Raw genomic sequence first — 6,000 nt, 5'->3', positions numbered from 1 at the left:
ACCAATGATTGATAAGTGAAATGAAAAAGAGAAATATTATCAGAGAGTAAGCATTCTACTTTAAAGGCAAAAGGTCCTGACCAGAAGAATTTATAGAAGTAAAATCTGAAAACATTGTGTTGAATGAGCCTATGGAAGATATCTGCAGGATAAGTATAATTCTGCCTATACATCTCAGACAGGAAGGGTCTCTGTATTTTTTTTTTTTTTTGCATTAACACTTGAGGTTACTTTCTTTTCTTTCTGTTTTTCTTTTTTTTCCTTCCTCCCTTTTTTCTCTTTCACTATTGTCTTTTCTCTTCTGTCTTTCTGTCTCTTTCCTTCCTTCTTTCCTTCCTTTTATCTCACTTTTGCTTCTAGGAATGCCTACTTTTCTTTAAAAATCAATTCAAGCACCACCTCCTCTAAAAAGGCTTTTGTGATTCCCACAGAACTTATAGTTTGCATTTTTTCACATAGTATATATACTAATAGTTTCATTTGTCTTCTTTTGGGGGGCATTATTTCTTTCTTTCTTTTTTTTGTCTTTGAATATCTCAAAACTAAAAAAGAATCGGACATATAAAAGAATTCTTAAAAGCATCTTTGGACAGTTCTAATTGTTAGGAAATTTGTCTTTTCATGAAGCTGAAATCTGACTCTTTGAAACTTCTAATTCCTGTTTTTTCTTTCTGGCTCCAAGTTTTCTCCCTTAAATATTAGAAAATAGTTATTCTTCCCTGCTCCATTTTCAGCTCTTAATCTCTGACCCCAGTGGATCAATATTAAGCTAAAAGAAGGTTTCTAATTAGGTCCAAGGATTCTGTCTTTGGTCTAGTTCCATTTTCTTATGTGATATATTTATCAAATTTGCTGAAACTATAAAACATGCAGGAAGAAATAGATCATATATAAATTGGCAGTCACAATTCAAAAAGATCTTGACAGACTAAAACAATGATCCACATCTAATAAAATGAAATTCAAAGTAATAAGTGTAACGTACCATGTATAAGTTAAAAATAACAAGAGCACTAGTAAAAATACAATAGTTCATGTGAATGAAATGTCGAGGTTTTAGTGGGATATTAGTTTGACATAAACACATAATGTTACACAGAAGCTAAAAAAGCTCACTTAATCTTAGGCTGTAATGAATGTAAATAAATAGCAGTCCCACAGTACTATAGGCTGGCCAAACAATCATATAGATTTCATTCTGGGAACTAACTTACAGGAATGACATTGACAAACTGGAATTGCTCCAGAAGAAGGCAGTCAGTAGAATTCATACCAAATATATATTTCCAGGTGGAGAGAGGAGTAGCAGTAGTTTCAAGGTCTGTATTAGTAAAAGCCCTAGTCACTATTGGAACAAAGAGATAACAAATTGCCTCCTATGGAAGTCTTTTGCACATATACTTAGTTCCAGATCATCAGCCAAAGAGGCATTTTTTAAAATCACATGTTAATAAGACAGGAAATAATCATAGAATAACTATCATTCCCCTGGAGGATTGCATCTAGCCAAGCAGGCTACACATGTTCTTTTGGCTGGAATATCTTTGGCCAATTTCCCAATATGGAAGATGTCATGGACTATTTGAATTACATAAAATTGAAAAGTTTTTAAAGAAACAAAATCAAAGAAAATAAAGTTAGATGGGATTTAGTTTCCTGAGAATAATCATAAGAGAAAATTTCTTTGATAAAGATGTCAAATCAAAGACTTAAGGAATAGATTAAAATATTTGTGCAATGCTCTTCCTCAAGATAGTTGTTGGAAGGGATCTGGGAAGACAGATTCACTGTTGTACTATTGGTAGAGCTGTGAATTACTCCAGCTGTTCTAGAAAGCAATTTTGAACTATGCTCTCAAAGTCAATAGACTATGAGTAACCCTTGACCCAGCAATATCACTAAATGCTCTGTACCTCAAAGATTTAAGGAAAAAGGAAAAAGAGCAATATTTATGCAAATATATACAGCCAGTCTTTTTGTTGTAGCAAAGACATAGAAGATGAGGAAGTGGATATCAATTAGGGAATGGTTGAACAAATTATAGTTGTCATAAGAATGCAATGGAATATTATTGTACTAAAGAAAATGAAGACAGTTTCATAGAAACCTAGAAAGACTTGTAGAATGAAGTGAAAGAACTAGGAGAACAATCTATATAGTAACAAAATCATAAAGGACAACAACTTTTAACAACTAAGGAATTCTGTTCAATGAAAAGATCAACCCTGATTGTAGAAATCTGACAATATAGCAAGCTGCTCACATCCTAGTAAAAGAATGAAGGGTACAGGATATGTCAAGTAAATGAATTTATTTTTCTTGACTGTTTTTTTTGTTTGTTTGTTTGTTTGAAGGATTGTGAGTTTGTTTTTTGTAAATTTATGGGGGAGAAGGAAACTGGAGATGGTGTTGCCAAAATAAAATGTAAAGAAGGGAAGGAAGGAAGGAAGGAAGAAAATAAGGAAGGAAAGAGATAGGTAGGGATTAATATTAATTAATATTATTAATTAATTATTAATATGGCTGACATAAAATGTAGATTTCTCTTTTGATTGAATAATTGTTTGACTTTGAGATCAATGATAACTAGCTCTACTATTTTTTTCCTAATAAGTTCTACTCCTGATTCTTGTTATTGTGTGTATATATATTTCCTATCCCTGCCAACTTTTTTACTTTAGCTCTACTCCTTAAGCTTGCCTTACTATTATTTAACATCCACTCCCACCCCCATGGGTCTCTTTCTTATCCTATCCATCCCTTTGATTCCCTCTTTATCTCATCCCCATTTATATATATATATGTCTATCCCACTCTCATTAATCTACACACTCTTCTATATCTCACCTTATCCTAGTTCCCTTCCCACTTTAATTCTCTATGGATTTTGGAGAGTGTTATACCCTTCTTGGCACATAATTACATACCTACAGACGTATACATATACATAACACTTTCCACATAAAGACAGAGCCGAACAATTGAAGAAATATTAATTGCTCATGAAAAAACTGAGCCAATATAAAAGAAAATGACAATTTCATCTAATTGAATTTATTTAGTGCTATATTAAAATACCAAAAAGTTATTTTATAGAGCTAGAAAAAATAGTAAAAATTGATCTTGAAAAAGAAATTGTCAACAATATTAAGGGAAACAATGAAAAAAAAATGTGAAGATACTTGGACTAGCAGTAACAGATTTCAAACTATATTCCAAAGTAGTAGTATCAGAACAATCTGATATTTGCTAAGAAATAGAGTGGTAGATTAGGGAAATAGACAAGATACACATTAGACAATAGTAAATTACCATAGTCATCTAATGTTTGCTTAATCCAAAGATCCAAGCTTTTGGGGTAAGAATTCAACATTTGACTGAAATTGCTGCAAAAACTGGAAAGCAGTTTGGCAAAAACTAGGCATAGACCAGTGCCTCACATCATATACCAAGATAAGATCAAAATGAATAAATGATTTTAACATAAATGGTGATATCATAAATAAATTACAGGAGCATAGGAAAGGGTATCTGTAAGATCTATAGATAAGGAAAGCATTTATGACCAAAGAATATATAGACAGAATTAAATGAGGTGAAATACATAATTTTGATTACATGAAATGAAAAAGGTTTTGTAGAAACAAAACAAATATAGTCAAAATTAATAGGAAAAGAGGAAATGGGGAGTTTTTTACATGATTTCTCAGATGAAGCCCTCATTTCTCAAACACAGAGGGAATTAAGCTAAATTAAAAAAAACAAAAGAATAAGAGCCATTCACTACTTGTTAAGTGGTCAAAAGATATGAATAGGAAGTTTTTAGAAGAAGAAATCAGTTATCAATCAAAAGTCACATAAAAATTCTCGATATTCAAATAACTCTGAGGTATCACCTAAAAACTATCAGGTTGGCTAACATGACCGAAAAAGAAAATGACAAATGCTGGAGGGGATGTGGAAAGATTAGGTCAATAATACACTGTTGGAGTTATGAACTAGTCCAACTATTTTGGAATACAATTTGGAATTTCCAGGACTGCAAAATTGTACATACCATTTGACCTAGCAATACCACTACTAAGTCTATACCCCAAAGAAATAAAGGGAAAAGAAAAATGATCTATTTATAGAAAAATATTTACAGCAGCTTTTTTTTTTTTTTTTTTTTTTTTTTTTTTTTTTTTTTTGGTGACAAAGAATTGGAAATTGAAGGGATGCCTTTCAATTGGAAAATGGCTGAACTGTATATGACTATGATGGAATACTATTGTATTATAAGAAATGATGAGCAGGAAAGTTTAAGAAAAAAACTGAGAATTCATATGAAGTAAAGTTAGTACCAGAAGAATATTGTACATAGTAATAGTAATATTGTAAGGATGATCAGTTGTGAAAGACTTAGCTACTCTGATCAAGACAATGATCCAAGATGATTCCAAGGATTCATGATGAAAAATGCTGTCCAGCTTCATAGTGGGGAATGAATGGATTGAACAATGCAGACTGAAGCATGCTTTTTAAAAACTTTATTTTTGTTGTTTTATTTTGTTTTTGTTTTCTTTTTCAACAATGCAAAAATGGAACTACATTATGCAGTATATCAAATTGGTTACTTTCTCAAAATAGTGGAGGGACAGAAGAAAAAAAATTGGAACTGAAAATTTAAAAAAAGGATTGTTGACTTTTTTTTACATGTATTGGGGAAATAATGAAACAAATAAAAAATAATTTTAAAAACTAGTGCTTAGAACTGAAGGCAATACTTCAAATGTAGCTTGACTGGGGTAGAACACAATAGGATTGCTGTTTTCTTATTCCTAGAAGGTTCCTTAATGTAATAGTGTACAAATATATTCTAGTGACACTACATTCAAGTGCCCAACATGCTTTCCCTATATTCACTGGACATTAATTTGAAGGAAGCCAGAGAAGTGAGGAGGTGACAATGAAAAGAGGATTCCAATGCAAAATCAGTGTCCGAGGAAGAGCAATGGAGTGAGGGTCCCTGGACCAATGGGTTCTTGAAGGATGGAACTGTAAAAATGAGTAAACTGATTTAAATGTCAAATAGAGAATTTTGTATTTGACTCTGGAGATAATAGGGAGCTATTAAAGTTTACTGAGTAGGAGAGCTGACATGAAATCCTGTGCTTTAAGAAAATTACTTAGCTAAGTGGAGGAGTAGGGAGAGACTTGTGGTCGGCACACCAACTAGGAGACTATTGTAATAGTCCAGGCTAGAGATTCAGTTAATAAAGATATAGGCATACACATACATACATACTATATTTTATCAATAACAAGGATTTTTAAAGTGTACTATAAATAATCCTTTTTTTTTTTTTTTTTGGTTTTCAACTGCACTGTAGAGAAGACTGTCAGAATAATATCTTCATCAAAAAACATTTATTAGGTGGCTAATTTTATATTACATAGATTTAGGTGCTGAATAAAGAAAACTATAGTGATCATTAGTGCACATGTTTCCTTATAAGAGAACATATAATATTAAATATGTTTCAGTTATAAATAAGTCCACAAGCATAGATAAGCATAATAGATCTCCTTTCCATATTTTATGTGATATGTAATGAAGATCTTTGTCTTCATATTAGTATCTTTTGTTTAAAGCTGTGTTTTTCTTGTTTTACCACCAGAATATAGAGTCAGGAGGCACTGCATTAAATAGTTTACAAATATCTCATTTGATCTTCACAACAGTTATGTGAGAAGAATATTATTCTCTTCATTTTATAATAAAGAAAACTGAGGCAGAGATTAAGTGGCTTGCCCAGAACCAGTCCTCTTATAAAAATTGAGAATGAGTTTCAATTTAGTTCTTCCTGACTCTAAGCCCAAACTCTGTGCACTATGCTATCAATATATCCTGGAATTTAGATACTATTTGTATTGACTGATAGTATCCCTCCCCCACCCCCCCAATAAAGCTCTCTCATTTTATCCATGTATGGATCTCCTGGTATGGGAAGTCATTCA

This window comes from Antechinus flavipes, chromosome 3 (assembly GCF_016432865.1).
Source record: "Antechinus flavipes isolate AdamAnt ecotype Samford, QLD, Australia chromosome 3, AdamAnt_v2, whole genome shotgun sequence".
NCBI classification, from domain to species: domain Eukaryota; kingdom Metazoa; phylum Chordata; class Mammalia; order Dasyuromorphia; family Dasyuridae; genus Antechinus; species Antechinus flavipes.
Note: the sequence above shows the minus strand (reverse complement) of the source record.